Source organism: Microcaecilia unicolor, chromosome 11 (genome assembly GCF_901765095.1).
Source record: "Microcaecilia unicolor chromosome 11, aMicUni1.1, whole genome shotgun sequence".
In the NCBI taxonomy this organism is placed as follows: domain Eukaryota; kingdom Metazoa; phylum Chordata; class Amphibia; order Gymnophiona; family Siphonopidae; genus Microcaecilia; species Microcaecilia unicolor.
Window position 1 is genome coordinate 192,247,783 of NC_044041.1, and position 27,486 is coordinate 192,275,268.

Consider the following 27,486-nt stretch of genomic DNA (forward strand, 5'->3'; position numbering starts at 1 on the left):
AGTTATGAGCGATACCCATTCAACATAGACGGCAGCAAAAAAAAAAAAAGGCCACTCTGCTCAGTAAGATGTTACTAGATCTTCCAACCTGCTGACCTGTCCTGGTGATAGTCAGAAGATCTAGCACGGTGCATTTCTATTTTCATGAGACCAAAAGAGAGGGAGAAGAAAAAAAAATCAGTAGTCAAAGAACTGAGTTCGATTCCTGGCACAGGCAGCTCCTTGTGACTCTGGGCAAATCACTTAACCCTCCACTGCCCCATGTAAGCCGCATTGAGCCTGCCATGAGTGGGAAAGCGCAGGGTACAAATGTAACAAAAATAAATAGATACTATTGGAGATTCTACATGGAATGTTGCTACTCTTGGAGATTCTAACATGGAATGTTGCTATTCCACTAGCAACATTCCATGTAGAAGCCTGCGCGGCCACATTGGTGATCTGCAAGGGCCCACTTCTACATGGAATGTTGCTAGTGGAATAGCAACATTCCATGTAGAATCTCAAATAGTAGCAACAGTGGAGGAGTGGCCTAGTGGTTAGGGTGGTGGACTCTGGTCCTGAGGAACTGAGTTCGATTCCCACTTCAGGCACAGGCAGCTCCTTGTGACTCTGGGCAAGTCACTTAACCCTCCATTGCCCCATGTAAGCCGCATTGAGCCTGCCATGAGTGGGAAAGCGCAGGGTACAAATGTAACAAAAATAAAATAGATACTATTGGAGATTCTACATGGAATGTTGCTACTATTGGAGATTCTACATGGAATGTTGCTATTCCACTAGTAACATTCCATGTAGAAGGCTGCGCAGGCTTCTGTTTCTGTGAGTCTGACGTCCTGCGTCAGACTCACAGAAGCAGAAGCCTGCGCGGCCACATTGGTGATCTGCAAGGGCCGACTTCTAGTGGAATAGCAACATTCCATGTAGAATCTCCAATAGTAGCAATAGTGGAGGAGTGGCCTAGTGGTTAGGGTGGTGGACTTTGGTCTTGAGGAACTGAGTTTGATTCCCACTTCAGGCACAGGCAGCTCCTTGTGACTCTGGGCAAGTCACTTAACCCTCCATTGCCCCGTGTAAGCCGCATTGAGCCTGCCATGAGTGGGAAAGCGCAGGGTACAAATGTAAAACAAAACAAAAAAAAAAACCAAAAACAATGAAAACAGAAAACCAGTGCAGAAAAGTCTGAGTAGACCAAAACCTAATGCAGCCATATTTATATAGTTTCAACTGTTGTTCATACCATAACTGAGCACATGAAGAAGGTCAAGGGTTATATTTCTTAGCAAGGCAAAAACTGATGCAAGCATTTGACAAAATGTGGCTGTGTCAGGTTTTGATCTACTCAAACGTACCAGCCACACTGGTGGTCTACTGCCATTGTTCCACTGCCTTGTTGACTACTATTTTTCATGAGAGAGTCACAATGAACACGAATAGATTTGCATGCAATTAAGAGTGCGTGCAGAGGAATTGTGGGATTCTCGAAGACGAGGGGCAAGGACAACAGATCTAGCTGTTGCTACTGCTTCAAGCAAATTCGTTCAAGTTGCAAGAATGAGTGGTGAATAGGGGAAGATAATACAAGTCTTTAAAAAAAAAAAAAATTAGTCTCAGATCCCAGCACTGTTTACCAGCAGCATGCGGGAATTTTGATTATAAAACGAGTTAAAGGTTAAGTGCTCTAGTTATCCTCTTAAACCTGAGAGCTGGTAAAATGCCAAACTAGCAGGTCAACAACTTTTTTTTTTAATCCGTGGTCTGTGAGAAGTTGCCATATACAAATACTACCACTGTGTATATGGCACATGGGAATTAGGCACAGAAGTGTCCCACAAACCAATAATTACCGTGAACAATGAGCAATTATTTGACCGTATTTCCTTCCATAGAAAATCTCGCCACACCCATTCAGAGAATGACTGCAGCCTAGCAAACAACTTCAGGGCGCTGTCGGGTTACTGAAGACAGGGGAATCTGTACATGACCAGTGCAGGCACGTCACACAGGGCATGGCTGAACCTGAATCGAACTCTGCCCAACACCGGAAGACGTTCTTCGGAATCAGTGGTGTAAGTTTTCACAGAACTACATTTTCACACTGTACTTCCAAAGCCTAAACAGCAGACGGAGACCAGCATGGGCCACCCAGTCTGCTCAGTGAAGTGGCCGAGTTGTACCTGCTGCTCCGTGCAGGTTACCTCCTTCTGTGCCCTGTTTGAAGGACATTTACGTTTTTTGTTTTGATTCCCTCCTCTTTATATATATAAAGGATCCTCTGTGTTCATCCCACACGTTTTTAAACTCCATCATCGTTTTTGTCCCCACACCCTCCATCAGGAAGGCGTTTCAGGCATCTATCTCATCTCTGTAAAAAAGTACTTCCTATGTTACTCTTTACCTCCTCCTTGGTACTTCATATGTCCTCTGGTTCAATCGCTTCCCTGTCTCTTAAAGTTCGTTTGTACACCAATACCTTACAAGAATTTAAACATCTGTACCATAGCCCCCCCATCCCTCCTTTTCCTCAGGTCATCAAGTCTCGTCTCACACGTCTTTTGGCACAGGCCCCATCTTCTGAGCCACTTCAAATCCTTATATCCTTTGTGAGATACAACCTTCAAAACTTACTGGCCTGCAAGTTTGAGACATAGCCCTCCCCCTTTGCTCCCTCCTAACTTCCCTCCCTCTTTTGTTTCTTCTCTTGGTTTATGTGTTTTTCTACATTGCTACCCTAATTCTGAAAAGGCGTCAGACTACCCAAAACACAGCAGCTAGACTTATCTTTGGCAAGTCAAGATTTGACAGCGCAACACCTCTTCGAGAGAAGTTTCATTGGCTTCCCATCAGAGAAAGAATAAATTTTGAAGTCTACACCATGATTCATAAGGGCATCATATATGAAGAATCCCCTAACTACATGAACCACCTCATCGACCTCCCGACCAGAAACAGACCATTGTCGTCTCGTACCCACCTCAATTTACACCTCCCCAATTGCAAAGGTATTAAATATAAGACCTCCTATGCATCCAGTTTCTCCTTCATGGGCAGCCAGCTTTGGAACGCTCTGCCAAGATCCATCCGAAAAATCAACGACCATCTACCCTTCAGGAAAATGTTGAAAACCCACCTCTTTAAGAAAGCTTACCCGAATGACTGTACTTAAACTTTTAAACCCATCCACCTTAGACTATATCTCCCAATCTCCTTATGCACATCCCTCTATCTTTCCTTTCCACCCCTCCTACCCCTTATCCTTCACAATCTCTTTTCATTTTGCAATCCTATCTTTGCCTTCATATTCAAGTCACATATCCTCAAAACCTCACAATTACTACGTTTACTACTACTTGTAATATTCTCCTCTAGACTTTGTAATTGTATTTACTATGTAAGCCGCATTGAGTACATAAGTACATAAGTAGTGCCATACTGGGAAAGACCAAAGGTCCATCTAGCCCAGCATCCTGTCACCGACAGTGGCCAATCCAGGTCAAGGGCACCTGGCACGCTCCCCAAACGTAAAAACATTCCAGACAAGTTATACCTAAAAATGCGGAATGTGTGGGAAAGCGCGGGGTACAAATGTAATAAATAAATAAAAACACAGTACTTCAAGTGGACCCTCATCGACAACTTGTACACAGGCAATATCACCTCCTCTTTTCTGCTGGTTATGCCTCTGTGCGGCCTACCTTCCTTCACACTGTTTCACCAACTTGAGATTCTCAGACACTATCATGCCAGGGTATCTCTCTTGGTCTGTGCACATCAGCCTCTCACCCCGTATAGCAGACACCTCTTAAGGATTTCTACACTCCAAATGCATCACTTCACTTCTTTTTTCAGAATGAATGCCATTTACCATCACCCTCTGTCACCTGTCAGTAAGGAGTGGCCTAATGGACCTGGGGACCTAGATTTGATTCCAACTGCTGCCTAATGGTCAGCAGTGGGTTAAGATCTGGGGAACCAGGTTCAATTCCCTCTGCAGCTCCATGTGACCCTGGGCAAGTCACTTAGCCCTCCATTGCCCCAGGTACAATATACTTAAGATTGTGAGACCATCAGGGACAGTGCAAGTACCTGAATAGTCATATGTAAAGCGCCTTGATTTCTGCTTCGAAAGAGGCAGTATATCAAATTGATAAACTTAATCCAGTTCACCACCTCTGGTTCTAACTAGGCTACTCATCTATGAGTGGCCTAGTGGTTAGGGTGGTGGACTTTGGTCCTGGGGAACTGAGGAACTGAGTTCCATTCCCACTTCAGGCACAGGCAGCTCCTTGTGACTCTGGGCAAGTCACTTAACCCTCCATTGCCCCATGTAAGCCGCATTGAGCCTGCCATGAGTGGGAAAGCGCGGGGTACAAATGTAACAAAAATAAAATAGATACTATTGGAGATTCTACATGGAATGTTGCTGCTATTGGAGATTCTACATGGAATGTTGCTATTCCACTAGCAACATTCCATGTAGAAGGCTGCGCAGGCTTCTGTTTCTGTGAGTCTGACGTCGAAGCAGAAGCCTGCGCGGCCACATTGGTGATCTGCAAGGGCCGACTTCTACATGGAATGTTGCTAGTGGAATAGCAACATTCCATGTAGAATCTCAAATAGTAGCAAACGTGGAGGAGTGGCCTAGTGGTTAGGATGGTGGACTTTGGTCCTGGGGAACTGAGGAACTGAGTTTGATTCCCACTTCAGGCACAGGCAGCTCCTTGTGACTCTGGGCAAGTCACTTAACCCTCCATTGCCCCATGTAAGCCGCATTGAGCCTGCCATGAGTGGGAAAGCGCGGGGTACAAATGTAACAAAAATAAATAAAAAAATTCTACAGACTGCACCTACACAAAGATATAAACAGGATGGAGTCGGTTCAGAGGGCAACTACAAAACTGGTAAGCGGTCTTGGACATAAGGACAGGTTTATGAACCTCAACACGTATACGCTGGAAGAGAGGAGGGAAAATGGTAGGACTGAGGAGATTATTAGACTGGGACATTTTGCCAAGACTGGAGTTATGGAGTCGAGAGTGAATGAAGCTACAAAGTAGCTAATTTAAAACGAATCAGAGAAAATATTTCTTCACTCAATGTGTAATTCCCTGCCGATCCAACATAAATGCCTGATCTCTGCAACACAACAAAACTAAAGCACATAATGGACATAACACAACTCTTCCGTTATATGATGCCCTAATGTGGCTGGGCCACATGAACTTTATCTTAACACAACATCACTTTGTATTTGTTCTCAGCGGAGTCTCCAAACGCCTCTCCGGTACTATGTAAGCGACATTGAGCCTGCAAATAGGTGGGAAAATGTGGGATACAAATGTAACAATTAATTCATTAATTAATTAAACTCTGGCATTTGTTGCCAGAGAATGTAGTACAAGCAGTTAGCTTAGCGGGGTTTAAAAAAGGTTTGGCTAGCTTCTTAAAAGAAAAGTCCATAAGCCATTATTAAAATGGACTTGAGGAAAATCCACTGCTTATTTCTAGGTTAAGCAGCATAAAATATATTGTACTGTTTTGAGATCTTGCCAGGTACTTGGTAATCTGGATTGGCCACTGTTGGAAACAGGATGCTGGGCTTGATGGGCCTTCGGTTTGTCCCAGTACGGCAATATTTATATACTTATATGATAAAAACATTTAAATATCTCAGGGGCATTAATGTACAGGAAGAGAGCCTTTTTCAAATGAAGGAAAATTCTGGAATGAGGGGGCCTATGATGAAGTTAAGGGGAAATAGGCTTAGGAGGAATCTAAGAAAGTATTCATTTACGGAAAGGGTGGTGGAAGTGTGCAATGGCCTCTCGGTGGAGATTGTTGAGACGAGGACTGTGTCAGAGTTTAAGAAAGCATGGGACAAGCATGTGGGATCCCTTAGGAAAAGGAGGAGTTTAGGGTTACGGAGGATGAGCAGGCCGGATGGGCCATTTGGCCTTTATCTGCAGTCATATTTCTCTGTTTCTTCCCCTGACACTGACATGAAGATCCCTTTACATTCACCCTGTGCATGCCTGTATTGTCAAGCATCTCTCAAGAAGTCAAGTCCCCTAAAAGGAAAAAGGATTTATTCTCTGCCTAGGACCTTCAAAACACAGAGTGTTTTTGCTCATGAAGAGAAACCCCCAAAGTTTTGGTCAGGACAATGCCAACTTGCTCCCACAATTGTCGACTGGTGTCACAAACTGAAGCTCCACAGGGGCAACACCTGTGGGGCTTCAAGAGACATTCGATACCCAGTGAGAAAGATTACGTTACTCCCACACCTCTCAGATCCCAGCGCTCTTGAATTCTAACAGCACTTATGCCAGACTCTCTAGATGTAACAAAATCTTAGGACTTCAGTTTGCACAGGACTGTAAATATGCACAGCGTATTAAAATTCATCCATCACCACAAACTGACCGAGATTTCTAAAGTCCTAAGATTTTGTTACAGCTAAGAGAATCCTAAAAACAGCCATGTTCCAGAAGTGTTTTGGGAATAGCTGCACAGAGCCCAGCCCAAGCATCTAACTTGCCACACAAGTGTCATTAGAATTCAGGAGTGCTGGGATCGGAGAGTGGTGGGAGTTTACAGCTTCTCTCAAACCACCTCCTCCCTTTTTCCTCTTTCCTCCCCCCATGTTAAAGTATGCTGACCAAGCCCAGCTTTGGACTGAAGCCTCCTGTACAGTATGAGCAGCAAAACAGAGGGAGAACCCTCACTCAGTTCAACCCTGTGCACTGGTACTGCTGCTAAGACGTTCCTGGAATAAGCCAGCTGCAGTCTATCCAGCACATGCCCTCTACACACAACAGCACTCCCTTTACCTGCAGTAACAGCAACCGTCTCAAAATCATACTGTGAGGAGCAGCAACCCAACCTAAAGTCAGTGAAATCACAGCTTTAATTACATCCACGGTCTACTTTAGGAAGGTGAAAGCTGGCTTCTTTCGCAAGCTTTTAATGGAAGAACTGATGGGCAGATGACCGAAAGCCCCGCGCTGTTCCAAACAGCGTTCTAAAAGTAGCGCTGGAACGGTGCGGGGGCATTACCGCCGGAATGCAAATTTATGCGCGCTATTATCTCTGATCATAGGGTAAAGTGCGGGAGGACTGTAATCCTCCCGCACTTGTTTGACAGGTTTGGGCTGTCAAAAGCCCAGACCTGTCAAACATAGGGGCTGGAGGTCCATGGGACCACCAGACCCCAAGTACCCCCACCTCGAGCCAAGCGAATGGGGGCTGGAGGTTCGGCGGAACCTCCGGTCTCCCCAACCCCACCCCCCTAGCATCCCCTCAGATATCCCTGGTGGCCCAGTGAGCCGCGGGTCAATCCCCACCCCACCTAGTGGTCTATCGGCCCTTCCCCACCCCGCTACCTTCAGTTGGAGGAGGAAGGGGGAGGTGGCCTCCCTCCTCTTCCATCGGCGCCGCCTCGAAAATGGAAGCGACCAGCCCTGCCCAGTGCATCCTGGGATGCGCTGGGCGGGGCTTCACACCATATAAGGGAGTTTCTCTAAGGGAGTTACTACTAGTCAAAACCAAAGAGTAATACCAGCTGTGCAGGACTTGTTTATCCACCTCCTATCTTAGCGGAGATAATATTCAAATGCCTTTCTGACTTCATGTGCAACTTTCCTTAAATTTACAGACACCATCCAAATAGGTATTCAACCAAAAAGTAAGGATATTTAATAAAATGTTTTAGGTTTTGTTTTGTTTAATTATTATTAGTAACTTTGGAAGTGAGGTATATCACCTGCATTGTTTTACAAGCAGCTTTTCAGAGTGACCCTTTTGTTATCAGTGGATCAATATTTTCTCATTTTCCAAGGTGTTCATTCTATTCTTTTGTGTGTGTGCTTCAGAAAAGATAAAACAGAACGATTTAGAGCACCTTTCATTACAACACATCTGAGGAAGGACTCTGGCAGAAATCTTCTGCTATCCTCACCTTCTTTTCTACCCAACCATTGCGATGCTTTCTAATTTCTCTTGAGAAGAGGTGAGAGACTGTATGATCATCCTCTTCCCCCACCTCTAACTCCCTGGAGTTAGGGTTTACCATTCGTCCGGATTTCCCCGGACATGTCCTCTTTTTGAGGGCATGTCCGGGGCGTCCGGTGGGTTTTGCCCGCACGCACGTTTTGTCCGGATTTCTGGACAAACGTGCGTGCGGGAGAGTGGTGCGTGCAGTTGCGCGAATCCATCGGCGCCGTGGCTCTCCCCTCCCCCTTCCTACATCTTCCCTGTGGTCTAGTAACGTCTTCGGGGCAGGAAAGACCCCCTCTTCCTGCCCGGAGCGCTGCCTGCCCCATCCTCCTTCTCGTCTCGGCTAGGGATTCAAAATGGCCGCTGAGAGTTGAAGTCTCGCGAGGACCGCCTTCAACTCTCGGCGGTCATTTTGAATCCCCAGCCGAGACCGAGAGAGGGATGTAGGCAAGGGCAGGCAGCACTTCAGGGCAGGAAAGAGGGGGCTGCTCTTTCCTGCCCCGAAGACTCACTAGACCACCAGGGACGATGGTAAGGAAGGGGAGGGGAGCATGTGATGGGGGAGGGGAGTATGTGATGTGGGGCGGGGGCGCGGGGGAGGGGACTATGTGACGGGGGAGGGGAAAGGAGGCGGAATGAGGATCCGAAAGGGGCGTGGCAGAGGACACAAAAAGATAACCCTACCTGGAGTTCACTTCTGATACAGCTGATGCAGCTTAACTCACTGGGATCAACATATGACCCACCCTTGTCTCCATCCTTATACACACGAGTAATGTTTCCTGTCCTCCATTAATGCTTTAAAACCATGCTTCATGGCCACTTGCAAGTCAGCTCAAGCATACCTGAAGGGAAGGGGTACAGTGGCTGTGTTATATCATGCTTGCAATTGACGGGCTCGGGAGGGGATTACCACCCTCAGTGGTAAATGTTACTTTATTCATCCTTTTTTATCCTGCCAGCTTGGTTAGTCACTTTTCAAAACCAATAGGATATATCTGAAGTTTGTTAAGGCAGAGTGTTACCCCCACCCTAATTACAGAGGGTCTTAATACTTGCCAAAAGTCTGAAAGTAAACATTTTCTCTAAAGATGAATTCACAGAACAGGACACTCCCCAACCCCCATCCAAAAGCAATTAATTTTATATACTAAACAGGAATTTTAAAAGATTGTTCTGATCCAATTAGCCTCACTGGCTCAACAGGAACATACATTTCTATAATTTCCTTGTTAATGTATATTTGGGCTCTGGATGCTGCTTAATTTAAGTGTGTTGTGGTGTCCTGGCATCTCTGTATATTAAAGATAGGCGTAGTGGCCCCAGGGTGCACGGAGCCACAGATAACATGGCGCCGTGCCCCGATGGCATGCACGCCGGGGCCAGCAGGGTGCTAGCAGGGCGGGCACGTTCCCACCGTCACAAGGGCACCCCGCCGATAGGGGAGGAGAGTAGAAGGGGTTAAAAACCCCTGGGCGAAGCCCGGACGACCTCTTCTGGCGTCCGGGCACAGCAGAAGCCTGAAAACTGGGCATGAGGGGAGGGGGGGTGGAATATGCAGCCTGAACTCAATCTCATTAACAATGCTTACCATAAACCAGTGCCCCAGGGACTGCGGTAGTTATTCCCCAACCTTGTGCATGAGGAATGATACACAATCTGCTGCACTTAATACTTGCTGGATTTCCTGGCAGTCAGGAAAGAATCAATCATCCTTCCTGGGGAGCATCACTTCACTAGCTCTGAGACAATTTCTTTCTAGATTCCAGGTACCCCAAACTATGACACACGTTACATGAACCATGCCCTGATACAGAGAGGTCTGATCTCACTGTAGAGGTTTTGTGAGATGTCCCAGATACATGGAGGAGATGAAAAGAACCATTTTAAAGAAGTCTCAGCTTTCACCCTGCCCTGACAACACAGTACAGTACTGCTGAATTAAATGGTAAGAAATACAGAACCGATACAATGGAAATTAGGGGGAAGTAACAAGGAGACAAGAGGAACAAGAGTTAAGACCCAGGCATAAGAATTCAAAATCGCCGGATAAAACACAACAGAATATTCTAACAGCTGCAATCTCTTATTCTCCTGGCACATCTGCCTTCAACACCATTGAAAAACGCAATGATAGTGTTAAAATACAATGCTGGTGCTTCTCTTTCCCAAAGACAAACCCAATAGACGTTATTTTCTGGAACGACACAGCTTACTCTACAGGTCCCAGCTCAAATGAGACAAGGGGACATGATGAAACGTCACTGTGGAAGAACTGACCCATTTATGTTTTACAAGCAGATAAAATATATAAGCAAAAAACACTTTTTCAGACAGCTTTTAAAATCTATTTTAAGAGTGAGCATAACTCTTTTGCTCATCTTCAGTTACTACTACTACTATTTAGCATTTCTATAGCGCTACAAGGCGTACGCAGCGCTGCACAAACATAGAAGAAAGACAGTCCCTGCTCAAAGAGCTTACAATCTAATAGACAAAAAAATAAAGTAATCAAATCAATTAATGTGTACAGGAAGGAGGAGAGGAGGGTAGGTGGAGGCTCAGTCCACCAATAAGAGCCAACTTCATCAGTGATGTCACAATGGCTTGATTGCCTGTTACTTGGCTCACTTCTGATATTGTGATGTCATAAGGGAAAGGGGGATAGGGAAATGGGACATGATATACTGTCTTTCTGAGGTTTTTGCAACTACATTCAAAGCGGTTTACATATATTCAGGTACTTATTTTGTACCAGGGGCAAAGGAGGGTTAAGTGACTTGCCCAGAGTCACAAGGAGCTGCACTGCACTAACCAATAGGCTACTCCTCTACTACTACCATTTAGCATTTCTATAGCGCTACAAGGCGTACGCAGCGCTGCACAAACATAGAAGAAAGACAGTCCCTGCTCAAAGAGCTTACAATCTAGTAGACAAAAAATAAAGCAAACAAATCAATTAATTTGTAGAGGAAAGAGGACAGGAGGGTAGGTGGAGGCGAGTGGATACAAGTGGTTAACATACAACCTGCATTTGCAGTAAAAATCATACATAAAAACAACTTAAATATAAAAAGCAATGATTACTACTACTGATCACTGCACCACAAATCATGATTTTTAACCCATTATAAACAAAACAAACAAAAAAGTCTACTCAAAGCAGAATACAAGTTCCAAGTATCACAATTTCAACTCAGTCCTCAAGACACACCTAGCCAGTCTGGTTTTCAGGATATCCCAAATCTCTCTCATGCATATTCACGTGGGTATCCTGAAAACCCCTGCATTAGAAGCAGTGCATGACTAAAGGCAAGCTTTCTGTATCAGCCCCTTAAGCCTGTAAACCCTCAGGGACAATGTGAACTACCACTGAAAAAAAGGCGCAAGGTAAAATCCACAGGACCCATTAAGCTTAAAAGCAACCTCAGCGAGATCTGAATAATAGAACTTACAACCCGTGCAGCTAGAACTTTTAATAAAAAGGTGATTGGGGAGGGGGTGATTATCCGGATGCGATACAATATCAGATGTCCTTTTAACCTTCCTTTTTTAGGAGCACCGTCCTGCCAGCCTGCAATCTCCGGGCTCCTATAAATAGGAGACTCCAAACAGTGGGCTGCAGGTACATCAAAGGTATCGTGTTAGCACGGTGGAATTCCACCATCAGCAACCATGTCTTAACTGTACAAGAGGAAAGGGAAGGCCTTTTACTCCTGAGCTTTAAACCTGAAACTGCCTGAGCCACGGCCCTTTCCTGCTCCTTCAGAGACTCGGGCCACATAACTGCTCACCGTGAAGGTACAGTGGCATGAAGAAAAGAAAGAAAAGGAGAGCTTTCCTTAAAAGTCATGCACAACTAGAATGAAGCCCAGCGAACTAGTCTAGTCAAGAAGAATGAATAACCACCTCCGAGAAACAACTTGCTGCTATGTTCTCACAAAGACAGAAGCATTTCCAGTTTGACTAGGTCTGTGCAGTTGGCACTTTCACACACACAAACCATTTTGTGATCCCACCCCAGTCTCTGCAGCCTCCTCTGGGCACTCTCTTTTACTTACCACAATGGCCGGGTTTCACTCGGCTTAGAGAAGAATGCCTGACCCATGATCACTGCTTCTTTCCTTAGGTGGGGGGGGGAGGGGGAGACCTTGATACAGAAGCCTCTCTTTCTCACTCTGGACTAGAAGACAGACTTGTAATTCCACTCAAGGATGGACACAGCAATCGCAAGCTCAGGAGGAGCGGTGGCAATAGGAAGACGTTTGGGCAGGGGGTGTCCGGTTGCCCCACCAGCCCAGCCAATTGTGGTTCTAATAAATCAGGTTAAGGACGCCAGCTCGCTCAGCACAGAAATGCCTGTCATTCCAGAGAACACCGGTTTGGGGGCAGGAGGTAGGAAGGAGAGGAGACTGGCAATCCCACTGGGCGCTTAGCTGCATAACCCAAATAATCAAACATACACATCCTCCACCACCCCCTTTTTCACTGTTTCCCAGCTCGTGTCTAGGCAAGAAATGGGGGGTGGGGGGGGGGGGAGAGGAATTAAAAAAAAAAACAGTCAGAATCAGTTTCACTTACCCTAAGCAATCACTAACTTCTGTAAAGTACAAAAGATCCCTCCAGTGTCACTGCCACAACCCCCCTTCTCCCCCCCCAACCCAGGACTATTAGTCTGCCCCAACACTGTTCTTGGGTCTGTATTCCAATCACCTGCAGCTTACACAGGCACACCAAACCTACCCCTTTCCCAAAGGCTTCAATTTAATTTTGGTTTCTATCACAATGTGGAAACAAAGATCTAAATAAATATACTTTAGAAGGAAGGCGGGAGAAGGAAGACACAACAGACATTTTAAATACCTCCCTGGTATAAATGCACAATTGAAAGGAAGCTCTGGAATGGGAGCGCATTAGGCATGAGGTGAAAGGGCCAGGCTCGGGCGTAATCTAAGGAAGGACGTATTTCTATATGGAAAGGGTGATGCATGCGTGGAACGACCTCTTCCCCAGTAGAGGTGGTGGAGACCAGGACTGTATCAGAATCAATAGAAATCAAACAAAATAAAACATGAAAAGAAAATAAGATGATACCTTTTTTATTGGACATAACTTAATACATTTCTTGATTAGCACATTTTGCTTATTTCCGATCTGACGAAGAAGGGCAACCTTCGAAGCTAATCAAGAAATGTATTAAGTTATGTCCAATAAAAAAGGTATCATCTTATTTTCTTTTCATGTTTATTTTGTTTGATTCTACTGATAACCTTAAGAGTGGACTAACACGGCTACCACCACTCCTCTACTTAAAACAATACAGGAACTGTACGACCTTTGAGTAAGAATGATTAAATATTTTGACTTCCATCAGATAGGAGTTAAGATCTGGGTTTTCTAGCCCATTATAAACCATAAATGTGTACTGCTTTGTCACCCTCCTCTCTCCCTGCATATCTCCCCGTTCCTATCCACCACGCTCTCCCTGTCTCTCACCTAACCCACCCTCATCTTTAGACTGTCACTGAATGCTTTGATGTTCACTTATTATCTACTGTCATCTACCAACATTTTGCTTATTTCTGATCTGATGAAGAAGGGCTACCTTCGAAAGCTAATCAAAAAAGTTATTATGCCCAATAAAAAAGGTATCATCTTATTTTCTTTTCCATGTTTTATTTTGTTTGATTCTATTGATAACCTTAAGAGTGGACTAACACGGCTACCACACTCCTCTACTATCAGAATTCAAGAAAGCCTGGGACAGTTACAGAGGATCTGTAAGTGAGAGGAAAGGACAGAAGAGGTCAGAAGCTGTTGTAGGGGTCAGACTGGATAGGCCGTATGGTCTCATCTGCTCTCATTTTCTCCAGTTTGTCTTTATAATGTGTTACCTTGAAGGGGACAGTTAGTATTAAACATGTTTGAGAACACCATCCTCTAGTATCACAAAACCAGATCACAACAGCACACAAGGATCACAAGGCTCAGTTATGCCGTAACACTGAGCGCAGCCGTCATTCCCTTCAGTGGTGGTTAGCCTTAAGGTCCCAGGTCACAGACCAACCGGCCTATCAAACCTTCCTAGGAGTAGTGGGTAAGTCCCAGCTTGAGCACATTTGTGCCAGCGCGCTGTTTGTGGGTGAAAACATAGTAATATAGTAGATGACGACAGATAAGGGGGATCCCTATCAGGGATCGCATAACTTTCAAAATCTGCTCTCTAGTTCACAAGATTATCTACGGCGTGGCCCCAGGATATTTGATTGATTTGGTAGAACGAGAGGACATGAAATGAGATTGAAGGGGGGCAGACTCAAGAAAAATGTCAGGAAGTATTTTTTCACTGAGAGAGTAGTGGATGCTTGGAATGCCCTCCCGCGGGACGTGGTGGAAATGAAAATGGTACGGAATTCAAACATGCGTGGGATAAACATAAAGGAATTCTGTTCCGAGGGAATGGATCCTCAGAAGCTTAGCTGAGATTGGGGTGGCACAGCCGGTGGTTGGAGGCGGGGATAGTGCTGGGCAGACTTATACGGTCTGTGCCCTGAAGAGCACAGGTACAAATCAAAGGTAGGGTATACACAAAAAGCAGCAAATATGAGTTATCTTGTTGGGCAGACTGGAGGACCGTGCAGGTCTTTTTCTGCCATCATCTACTATGTTACTATGTAATAGATCTTCCAGCAAGAAACCACATCAGTTCCTCAAGTACCTATCTGCACCTTCATTATCCAAGCTGCATTGGACTCAGATAGAAGTCAACCTACGCATCAAGTTTTTCATACTTAAGTACGCGAATGTGGAATGCATTACCCAAAGAGCATTAAAATAATGCACGCCCATCAAGTCTTTAAACGAACTTTAAAGACTTACCTGTTCCACAAGGCCTACCTTCTTGATTCCAACTAACTACCTCAACCCTTTACTGCATCTTTATATACATTATAATGAATATCTTAATTTAAACTCCATGTCCTTATTGTATCCATTTACCTCTATCTACCTGACCCTTTTAATTTTTGTATTTGTTTAATACCAGCCGTACTTGACATCCACCATGACGGTATTTTGTAAGCCACATTGAGCCTGCTAATATGTGGGGAAAATGCAGAATACAAATGTTACAAATAAATAAAGACCTGTACGGTCCATCCAGTCTGTCCAACAAGATAAACTCATTACTTAAGTTATGACGTGATACTTCATATGTATACCTGGTCTTGATCTATCCTTGCCATTTTCAGGGCATATGACCGGAGAAGTCAGCCCAGCATTGGCCTTGAAGCCCCTGAAAAGCTCCACTCCTGTCGATCCAAATCTATCCAGCCACGATCACAGCAGAGACCACAGAAGTCTGCCCAGTACTGGCTTTGCTTCCCAATTACCGACGGTTGCTTCCTAATCTCCACTAAACCTCTTTGGATCCGTTTCTTCTAAAACAGGATTCCTTTGTGTTTACCCCACGTACTTTTTAATTCTGTTACCATTTTCATCTCCACCACCTCCTGCGGGAGGGCGTTCCAGGTATCTACCACCCTCTCCATGAAAACATATTTCCTGACATTATTCCTGAGTCTGTCCCGTTCAACCTCAATCCAAGACGACCGCAAAAAACCTGGAAATCTAGTAACATAGTAGATGATGCAGAAAAAGACCTGCACGGTCCATCCAGTCTGCCCAACAAGATAAATTCATATGTGCTACTTTTTTATTTGTACTGTCCTCTTCAGGGCACAGACCGTATAAGTCTGGCCAGCCCTATCCCCGCCTCCCAACCACCAACCCCGCCTCCCACCACCAGCTCTGGCACAGACTGTATGTCAGCTCTGGCACAGACTGTATAAGTCTGCCCAGCACTATCTCACCTCCCAACTACCAGTCCCGCCTCCCACACCGGCTCTGGCACAGACTGTATAAGTCTGCCCAGCACTAGTCCCGCCTCCCACCACCGGCTCTGGCACAGGACCGTATAAGTCTGCCCAGCACTATCCCCGCTGCCCAACCACCAGCCCCGGCACAGACCGTATAAGTCTGCCCAGCACTAAGCCCCGCCTCCCAACCACCAGCATCTGCAAGTATTTTGTGAAAGTTTCTGGGTGCTTCTTGTGCTTTGAGGACCCTGGGGTAGATTTCACACATATCATGGTGGAGGTGTCACTTACATATAATTTATGAGATGACTAAACTCAGTGCAGACTCAAGTGTCTCCAAGGAGGACAATCTAAAAAATTCACTTGCTCCCTCCTGGGCAGGCTACAGCATTAGTAGGGTATCGGTTGTGGAAAGGAAAGGTAGTTAAGGCACTACCTGCCGAAGTTGGGCGCAGTAGGAAGAAGGGACATCCTCTTTCCAAGGCCTGTGATTCTAGAAACACATGAGGTACAAGAGAAAACAGAAGTGGTGTATAAAAGAACAAAAAAAATGGGTGAAGTAAGCGGGTGTCTGCTAAAACTTTCCACCATCCTCCGATTACGGGGAGGAAAAAAAAAAAAAACTTCTCCTGCCACGCCAAACATTATGACCACCTTGCTCACATAGTGGTTCCCACAAGGGCTGGCTCAAGGGACTGTGGTGCTGTAAGCCAACTTTTTCATTAGTGGCTCCCCCAACCTGCAATTGGAGTCTGTGCCTCCACTCTGCCTCCACGCGATTTTGTCAACCTTCATCACCAACGTCTTACTGGTCCATAGGTTGAGCCAGCACGGCTCCCACTACAGATCAGACAATAACTACCTATATGCATTTGTTGGTCATTGGTCTAATCCTAGATTACTTCAGAGCTTGTTATCCCCCCTCATCCTCCTGAAAGCTTATTCGCTCAGCAGTATCAGTTCAAGCAAGCAGGCCCCCTGCTGTGCACTGGATCAGGAAAGGAGGGGATCCACTTATGGATCCCCCCTGTTCTGTGGGCCCTTTCCAATATTTTGCTTGAGGTCATTAATTTTGAATTGTTGCTACTGTTTTACTTTGTGGTCCGCTCATGTTTTGTGTTTCATAGAATACCTCCTTTCCACACACAAGTCAACACAGTTACATAATACGTAGAGCAGAAAGGAAAATCCACTCCAAATGCTAGGAAAGTAGGAGTGAAATCAAGAGTTAGAAATCAAGGAGTGGCCTAGTGGTTAGGGTGGTGGACTTGGTCCTGGGGAACTGAGTTCGATTCCTGGCACAGGCAGCTCCTTGTGACTCTGGGCAAGTCACTTAACCCTCCATTGCCCCATGTAAGCCGCATTGAGCCTGCCATGAGAGGGAAAGCGCGGGGTACAAATTAACAAAAATAAATAGATACTACTGGAGATTCTACATGGAATGTTGCTACTATTGGAGATTCTACATGGAAATGTGCTATTCCACTAGTAACATTCCATGTAGAGGCGGCGCAGGCTTCTGTTTCTGTGAGTCTGACGTCCTGCACGTACGTGCAGGACTGTCAGACTCACAGAAGCAGAAGCCTGCGTGGCCACATTTGGTGATCTGCAAGGGCCGACTTCTACATGGAATGTTGCTAATGGAATAGCAACATTCCATGTAGAATCTCAAATAGTAGCAACAGTGGAGGAGTGGCCTAGTGGTTAGGGTGGTGGACTTTGGTCCTGGGGAACTGAGGAACTGAGTTCAATTCCCGGCACAGGCAGCTCCTTGTGACTCTGGGCAAGTCACTTAACCCTCCATTGCCCCATGTAAGCCGCATTGAGCCTGCCATGAGTGGGAAAGCGCGGGGTACAAATGTAACAAAAAAAAATATTAGTGGAAAAGGAAGTGTGTCTTGTGAGCAGTAAGGGAGATCGGCAACTGTCAGCCACCTACTGCCCCCTGAACAGCTCCAAAAGCAAAGAGGGCGGGAGGGGGAAAGATATTTTAAATTGAGCTTGAGACTTCAAACAGTGTGGGTTCAGTGGGAAGAACAGAAAGCAATGAATTCCAGTGGAACAGAGCTATCAAAAAGGAAAGCGCTCTGATGCCAGGCAAACATGAATAACCCATGCACTGGCAGATCTAAGTACCCAGGAATAATCAAAGGATGCTAAATAGATTGCGTTACCAGTGTTGCTATGGTACAAAACAAATTCTGGATAAAATTCTTTCAGGGAGGTGGATCCCAGAGAAAGATACAGTGGTTCTTCAACTGCTTCCTCTGAAAAGCTAACAGTAGAAAGAATAACAAATAAAAACCTCTTGAAGCTTCTGTGTACCCTTTGAAAGATATATCAAATATAGTAACAGAGTAGATGACGGCAGAAAAAGACCTGCATGGTCCTCCAGTCCTGCCCCACAAGATAAACGCACATGTGCCATTTTTGTGTATACTTACCTTAATTTGTATCTGTCTTTTTCAGGGCACAGACCATATAAGTCTGCCCAGCACTATCCCCGCCCCCCCAACCACCCGCCCCGCCTCCCACCACCGGCTCTGGCACAGACCGTAGAAGTCGCCCAGCACTATCCCCGCCTCCCAACACACCAGTCTGCCTCCCACCACCGGCTCTGGCACAGACCGTATAAGTCTGCCCAGCACTATCCCCGCCTCCCAACCACCAGCCCCGCCTCCCACCACCGGCTCTGGCACAGACCGTATAAGTTCTGCCCAGCACTATCCCCACCTCCCAACCACCAGCCCCCTGCCTCCCACCACCAGCCTAAGCCTCTGGGGATCCTTCCTTCTGAGCATATAAATCAAACTATTTTCACCAACGGTCCTTGTACCTTGGGCAAGTCACTTAACCCTCCATTGCCCTTGGGCACTCTAGAAATGGGAAAGTATCTACCGTACCTAATGTAACTCGCCATCAGCTTGCAATGAAAAAAGGCAGGAGCCAAAAATATTTCTGGACTTCTGGTCAGTTCTACCCTCTGACCCCCTGCTGGGCGTTATGAGAAATATGGTTCAACTGGGTGTCCTCTCCTTCAGAAATAGCTGCGAATGCGCTAAAAAGCCAATGCGGACAGAAATCATCGCTGAACATTTCTCTATAACCTGTGTTAAGTGTAATAAATCTAACCACTAATGCGCAACTTATCACCTTAAGCAAGCCACTCTGCCTTCCTGAGCTCAAGTCTAGACCTTAAGAATGCTAAGACAATGTGGTGAACATGTGAAGTCTCACTGTATAAGAGGAATGGCCTAGAAAAGGCTAGTGGCCGAGAACTGGGAGAAGGGGGGGAATGGTACAATGTTATTTAGGCATTTATAGCTCTACAAATAGGAGGAAGATGAAGCAACTTGCTCACATAGATTGCACAGATCAGAGACCTGCTCTGATCTTCTCCGCTCAACAACTTTGTTTCCGTACAATTGAGCACTATAGCTTCAGTTTATTAACACACATATTTTTTTTATATTTGGATAGAATTAATAATCAACAGACGGCAGAGAAGACTCCTGATGCAGGCCAGTACGGCCGATAACACAGCTGTGTCGAGTCCCCTTTCTCCCTGCTACAGTTTGGCTAATAAAGTTGATTCTTCATTTTTACAGTCCAAAGTGTCGGTCTTTTTTATGTAATTTTTTGATTTTGATGGATTCATCTTTTAAACACATATCTTATGATTAATTTTAAATTTTGACGTTTTTTATATATATATTTTTTTTATTTTTATATTTTTTGTTTTTTGCTTTTGTTGGTCATCTTTGCTGTTTTGTTTCTTCTTTTTGCAACTTGATCACAGTCAGAGGGACAGTAAAAGACTAGTGTAAGCTCTGCAGTTAGGTCTCATTGCTAGTTACCCCTTCCTTCCCACATCATAACAATTCAAACAGCCAAGGTTCCAGGCTTTCCTTCTGTTTCATCAAGCATAATCCAACCTGCAATGACCCTTCTGTTTGGTTCCTTACATGGTATCGGTTAAGCACTTACATGAGGGAGTCCAGAAGGGAACATTTTGCTTCCTGTTCATTTCCAAGCTGGAAACTCCCATTTCCTTAGGCTGTTCTCAGAGTCCCGCCACCCCCCTTTTCATCTTTTTAATCCCAGGGAGCCATGAGTAAGGGGAGGAAGGGTTTTACAACAGAACTTCCTCCGAAGCTGTTATATGCCAGTCAGGAATACCATTGCAAGAAATGTAAGAGTAAGCAAAAGTGATGGCAAACATAGAAACCCACTGGTTACACCCAAGTAAATTCATATCTGTGCAGCCTTCCCCATCTATATATATAAAACTCACCCTCAACGTTCTATTGGTTTCTGACGTCACTGAAGCCAAGGTTCGTATGTTCGAAGGCTCTGAAGCCTCGAAAACACAGTCTCTGGGCCCCGCCCTTGCGTCAACGTTATGACATTGAGGGGCGGAGGCGGAGCAATTCACCCACATCGACGACGGGTGGGGGGGCACAGGGAAAGCCTTGCTAGCGCCCGTTTCATTGGCTCCAGAAACGGGTCTTTTTTTTTACTAGTATAATATACTCAGCACATATCCTTATCAGGCTGTTTGCTCTTATGCCACCTGTGGTGCCGGGGGATGGGGGGGGGAAGCGTTAAAGCAAGCAGAGTCCGGCCTATGGAGTACCGCGGTTGGTAAGGATCCTCAGGGTGGCACCACTTAAGCCACAATTCCTCCATCAGGTCAGCACCATGAGCACAATCAAAGTTCACGTGCCCCACAGGGCTCAGCACTTTGTGAAGCTCACTTCCTGTATGACAGATCAGTGCTAGCTCCATGATGAGGGGTTTTGAACCTTGAGGGGTGTGGTAGCCGTGTTAGTCCACTCTTAAGGTTATCAATAGAAATCAAACAAAATAAAACATGGAAAAGAAAATAAGATGACCCCTTTTTTATTGGACATAACTTAATACATTTCTTGATTAGCTTTCGAAGGTCGCCCTTCTTCCTCAGATCGGAAATAAGCAAATGTGCTAGCTGACAGTGTATATAAGTGAAAACATTCAAGCATTACTATGACAGTAAAATAGATACCATTGGAGATTCTACATGGAATGTTGCTACTATTGGAGATTCTACATGGAATGTTGCTATTCCACTAGCAACATTCCATGTAGAAGGCTGCGCAGGCTTCTGTTTCTGTGAGTCTGACGTGCAGGACGTCAGACTCACAGAAGCAGAAGCCTGCGCGGCCACATTGGTGATCTGTAAGGGCCGACTTCTACATGGAATGTTGCTAGTGGAATAGCAACATTCCATGTAGAATCTATAGAAATCAAACAAAATAAAACATGAAAAAGAAATAAGATGATACCTTTTTTATTGGACATAACTTAATACATTCTTGATAGCTTTCGAAGGTCGCCCTTCTTCCTCAGATCGGAAATAAGCAAATGTCACAGTGAGAATCCTGAAAGGTAACTTTAAAACCATACAAGAACGTAAGACCTTTGAAGTCAGAATGATTGAATATTTTAACACCCAACAGAAAGGACTTAACAAGGATCTGGGGTTCCTAGCCCATTATAAACCATAAAGCTGTATGTCTCTGTTGATCACCCCTCACCTATCCACACCCATCCTGTTAGAATATCAATGATATGCTTTGATGTCCCATGCATACCTCCGACCCACCCCCATCCTCCCACCCTGTCAGACTGTCATAGTAATGTTTGAATGTTTTCACTTATATACACTGTCAGCTATCACATTGCTTATTTCTGATCTGAGGAAGAAGGGCAACCTTCGAAAGCTAATCAAGAAATGTATTAATTATGTCCAATAAAAAAGGTATCATCTTATTTTCTTTTCCATGTTTTATTTTGTTTGATTTCTATAGATTCTACATGGAATGTTGCTATTCCACTAGCAGCATTCCAATGTAGAAGTCGGCCCTTGCGGATCACCAATGTGGCCGCGCAGCTCTACATGGAATATTGGCTAGTGGAATAGCAACATCCATGTAGAATCTCCAATAGTAGCAACATTCCATGTAGAATCTCCAATGGTATCTATTTTACTGTCATAGTAATGCTTGAATGTTTCACTTATATACACTGTCAGCTATCACATTTGCTTATTCCGATCTGACGAAGAAGGGCAACCTTCGAAAGCTAATCAAGAAATGTATAAGTTATGTCCAATAAAAAGGTGTCATCTTATTTTCTTTTCCATGTTTTTATTTGTTTGATTTCTATTGAGAACCTTGAGGGAGAAGGGCAGAGGGGAGTTGTTAGGTGTAAGGCTGTGTAGGGACTGGCACAAAGCTGAAGACTTGCCCAGTTCCCATGCACTGGCCCCCGAACACACCGTATCCCACCACAGACCTGGACAAACAGTACAATCTGAACACAGACACAGTCCCTCGAACAGTAAAAGAAAAGCTTGGCAGGATTTTCTATTTGTCTTTGTAAAGAATACAGGGTTATTAAACTTTCTCCAATCTATTTCTATGTAGACCTACAATTTTAAAAACAAAAGTGCACAGTAGGCCTTAAGGAAAAAGGACAAAGTAATATCATCCCCTTCCCCCCCCCCCATCAGTCTCTTTCCAAGATGAAGAAACCCTGACCTCCTTAGCCTTTCCGTTTCATCCCCTTTATCATTCTGGTTGCTCTTCTTTGAACCTTTTCTAATTCCACTATATCTTTTTTTGAGATACGGCAACTAGAACTGAACATAGTACTCAAGGTGAGGTCGCACCATGGAGCGATACAGAGGCATTACAGTATTTTTGGTTTTATTCACCATCCCTTTCCTAATAATTCTTAGCATACAGTTGGCTTTTTTTGGCCGGCACTGCACAATGAGAAGAAGATTTCAGTGTATTATCTACGACGACACCTAGATCTTTTCCTTGGTTGCTGACCTCCAAGATGGCCCAATGGCATCAGGTAACTACGATTCGATTATTCTTTCCAATGTGCATCACACCTTGCATTTGTCCACATTAAATTTCATCTCCCATTTGGACACCGTGTCTTCCAATTTCCTAAGGTCTTCCTGCAATACTTCACAGCCTGCACGTGTTATAAGAACCTTGAATAGCTTTGTGTCATCTGCCATTTGTACCCTATAACACAGTGTCCCCAAATTCCAAAACGCTACTGCTAAATTTCTATAACACTATGCAACACTGTACATAAACAAGTAAGCCAGTCTCTGCATGATGGAGCTACTCAAGACTGGAATATTGACATGTTTTTGTCATGTTTGTCTGTTATGGTAATGGCTCACTTGGCATTCCTTCATAGAAATCACAAGACCAATTCTATCTGTCTGACAAGTAGGAGTGAGGTAGGAATGCAATAAGAAAAAAAATGAATGCTGCAAATCTGAGACCAGAGTGGGAGCAAGAGTAACCTCCAGGCACTACCATCGCCCGCACCCCCCCCCCCCCCCCCCCCCCAGCAGGCACCTGTCTGGCTTGCTCTTCTGTCTCCTCATTTAATCAGTACCTCTACCGGACCTCTCATCACCCACTGCAAAAGAAATGTGTCTTCTAAACTATTTATAGAACCAGTTGAGAGACTGGATTTTTCACACATTACAACAATCAAGATTGTTGAACCCTTGACTATCCAAGGTCCCTCAACATATATCGTTCAAATCATACATAGAATCTACGTACACAAAATAATGCAAAAGGACAAGACGTACTCACAGCAAGTTTTCTGAAACCAGAAGACAAGATCTTCCAAACAATGAAAACAACTGTCTTCATACGACAAGGTCTTCCAACAATGAAAACAACTGTCTTCATACGAAATGACACTTAAAACCTCTCCCAGTATTCCACCACTTTAACCCATCATCAGTGATTTCACAGCATGTCCCTAAATCAGCCCTTCTTATGACGTTCTAAAGTAAGGCTACCAGATGTGAGCCTGAGCTCACCGCTGGAAGAAAAGGTGATTATGCCCCTGTCGGGGACAGGGGCAGAGAAGAATCCATCCCTCACCCTGTGACCTGCAGCTAGTTACTCATCTCCCATGTTCAAGTTTAAAGAGTAAGCTTTAGAGTGGAAGGGACATCAGACAATAGGAATTCTCTTACACAGCACTCTGTACACCAATTGCACTATGTAAGCAAATACTTCAAATATTTGAAAGCCAGCCATGGATTTGTAAACCATAGCATCAAGCAAAGTAAGGTAGCATGGCTTAGCCAGTTCCAACGGTGTAAACGCAAACAGTGTCACCAGTAAAATACCGGGACACCATCCTGACAGAATGGCAGAGAAGGGAGCCATGGTGAATTTCTGATCACCTGGGAAATTCTCATGTCAACAAATAAAAACTCAAGGTTAGAAAACCCAGACATAGTGGTTAACAAGAAAACATAAAAAAAGCACTAATAGAAGTCTCACACCAAGCAACTATTCCAGTGGGTCCCAAACCTGGTCCTAGAGGCGCCCCAGTCAGGTTTTTTAGGATATCCTCAATGAATATTCATGAGAGAATTGCATGCACCGCCTCCACCGCATGCAAATCTCTCATGAATCTTCATTGTGGATATCCTGAAAACCTGACTGGCTGGGGTGCCTCCAGGATCAGGTTTGGGAAACACTGAGCTATTCTACAGTAAGAGACATGCAGAAGGGACGAGCTTTCCTGTCCCCAGAGGGCTTACAATTTAACTTTGTACCCGAGCCAGTAGCAGGTTAAATGACTTGCCCAAGATTTCAAGGAGCTGCGATGGGTTTTTGAACCGTGGCTTCTCTCAGCCCACTGCTCCTTCACTCCAGGAGATCCTCCAGTACACCAAGAGACAAGAAAACATGCAGAAAGATACAGAAGTTGTCCGGTTCCCTTGGGCATTATCAAACATTGATTAAAATCTTCCAAGTGCATCTCAATATGTTGCCCCTGATATATTACACCATATGAATTCCAGGTGGTGGTTCTCTTTGATGCAAAGTAAGCTGTTGGGGGAGGTTCTTGGGAAGGGTAGTGGTAAATATTAAAAACTGATGATATGATGATGCCGATTATGGATATGGGATCCGATGTGCGCTGTCGTCGCATTTGTTAAATACTGATTGTTTGTATTGTGGTTTATGACATCAATAAAAATTGTTGAAGTCTAGGAGCGGAGCTAGCAGTAAATCTGAGACCGAGTTGGCATCTATCATACCCTAGGGAAATGGTTCCCAAACCTGTCCTGGGGGAACCTCAACCAGTCAGGTTTTCTGGATATCCACACTGAATATACATGAGAGAAATTTGATTTGCGTGCACTGCTTCCACTGCATGCAAATCAATCTCATGAATATTCATTGCAGATATCCAGAAAACCTGAGCGGCTGGGGTTCTCCCAGGACAGGCTTGGGAACCACTATCCTAGGGCTTATGAGCAAGGCTCATTCTCGTCATGGAACGAGCACGACAAACCCATTTGGAAGTCATCAGCACCAGAAAGGATGATCTTGAGGGTGGGGGCTTCCAGCCACCGATGCTAGTTCCCCCTGTTCATACTCATTTCATACATATGAGCTGAGCATGGGTGGGGGGTGCTGGTAGCAGCAGCTGGCAGTACACTGTGTACGTCTAGTAGTGCTATATAAATTAGTAGTAGTACTAGTAACTTCACCAGTATTCAGCCAGCCAAGGGGAAGGGGCCCGGCGGAGGTGGTCTCCATTAGGTGGGGCTTGAGGATCTCCACCAGCCAAAGGTATTAATACAGGGGAAGTCTTGAGAGGTAATACATGGGCCCAGCCAGAAATTGCTCTAATGGTAACCTGTGGTTGTTTTTTTTTTTGTTGTTTTAACAAATCAGTCTCCAAGCTACGAGAATGGTATGGGATTTGCGGTTACAAGACGGTTGAGGAGAGACTTGCCGAACTAACATGTATACTCTGGAGGAAAGGGAGAAACAGGGGTGATAAGATACAGACATTCAAATATTTGAAAGGTATTAATCCGCAAACGAACCTTTTCCAGAGATGCGAAGGCGGTGGAACGAGAGGTCATGAAATGAGATTGAAAGGGGGGCAGACTCAAGAAAAATTGTCAGGAAGTATTTTTTCACGGAGAGAGTAGTGGATGCTTGGAATGCCCTCCCGCGGGAAGTGGTGGAAATGAAAACAGTAACAGAATTCAAACGTGCGTGGGATAAGCATAAAGGAATCCTGTGCAGAAGGAATGGATCCTCAGGAGCTTAGTCGAGATCAGGTGGCAGAGCCGGTGGTGGGAGGCGGGCTGGTGGTTGGGGAGGTGGGGATATAACAGTCTGTGCCAGAGCCGGGTGGTGGGAGGCGGGGATAGTGCTGGCCAGACTTATACGGTCTGTGCCAGAGCCGGTGGTTGGGAGGCGGGGCTGGTGGGGTTGGGAGGTGGGGATAGTGCTGGGCAGACTTATACGGTCTGTGCCCTGAAGAGCATAGGTACAAATCAAAGTAGGGTATACACAAAAAGTAGCACACATGAGTTGTCTTGTTGGGCAGACTGGATGGACGTGCAGGTCTTTTTCTGCCCTCATCTACTATGTTACTATATTATATGTATTTGAACATCATTTTTGCTTGTATGACATGCGTCTTCTTTTGTTCATGGATATACCTTTGTTGTTTGTTATAATTTTGCCATTTCGATTTGTGTTTGGACTCTTGATGCAGGCAGTAAAACGGACAGCCCATGTTGAGTCCTCTGAACAATCTCATGTGTTCTTATGTACAAATGTATCTGTTGTCAACAAAGAGGTACTCTTTCAAGATGTCGGCAGCTTCATTGTGGTCCTATTAGACATTTCCTCTTTTTTTTTTTTTTTTTTGCTGCATTTGGAGATGTGGAGATTTGCCCCTCTTCTTTTTCTCCAAGCAGCAGACAGAGCCATTTGCATTCAGTAATTCAGATGGTTAACTGCTGTCTGCACCACTGTCAGGAAGGAACCTGGCTCAGATCTGCAGAAACTACGCACAGCTGCCCTCTTGTGGAGGACAGGTACAGTACTCATGAAACCCAAAAATTACACTACTTGGACAGATTAGAGCCACATGCCTAATGAGTGCCCATACTGGGGGGGGGGGGGGGGGGGGGACGACAACCCAAACATGGGTTAAGGACAGTGGTTCTCAACCAGTGTGTCAGAACACACTAATGTGTCCCCAAGAGGTGGGAAGCAAGGAGTGGTCTACTGGTTAGAGCCACTGGTCTTGAAATCCAGAGGTGGCCGGTTTCAAATCCCACTGCTGCTCCTTGTGATCTTGGGCAAGTCACTTAACCCTCCATTGCCTCAGGTACAAACTTAGATTGTGAGCCCTCCTGGGACAGAGAAATATCCAGAGTACCTGAATGTAACTCACCTTGAGACTCTACATGGAATGTTGCTACTATTTGAGATTCTACATGGAATGTTAATGTTGCTACTCCACTAGCAACATTCCATGTAGAAGCCTGCCTTTGCAGATCAGCAACTTAGCCGTGCACACTTTTGTTTCTGTACGTGCAGGACGTCAGACTCACAGAAACAGAAGCCTGCACAGCCACATTGCTGATCTGCAAGGGCAGGCTTCTATATGGAATGTTGCTAGTGGAGGAGTAGCCTAATGGAATGTTGCTACTATTTGAGATTCTACACGGAATGTTGCTAGTGGAGGAGTGGCC

The 27,486-nt window shown here is 45.0% G+C and overlaps 1 protein-coding gene across 8 annotated transcripts in view; it reads right to left on the reverse strand.

The window, feature by feature from the left end:
- PHACTR4 (phosphatase and actin regulator 4) overlaps window positions 1-27,486 on the reverse strand; it is a 149,493-nt gene that overhangs the window by 48,488 nt on the left and 73,519 nt on the right. The window contains exon 1 of one of the 8 annotated variants that reach the window (XM_030217616.1): window positions 23,546-23,620. The exons of 6 other annotated variants lie outside the window; for them this stretch is intronic. The gene's annotated coding sequence lies outside the window, so the exon portion shown is untranslated. Of the gene's footprint in view, window positions 1-12,056; window positions 12,332-23,545; window positions 23,621-27,486 lie in introns of those variants that run through there. One more of the 8 variants, XM_030217615.1, reaches the window with a different exon arrangement.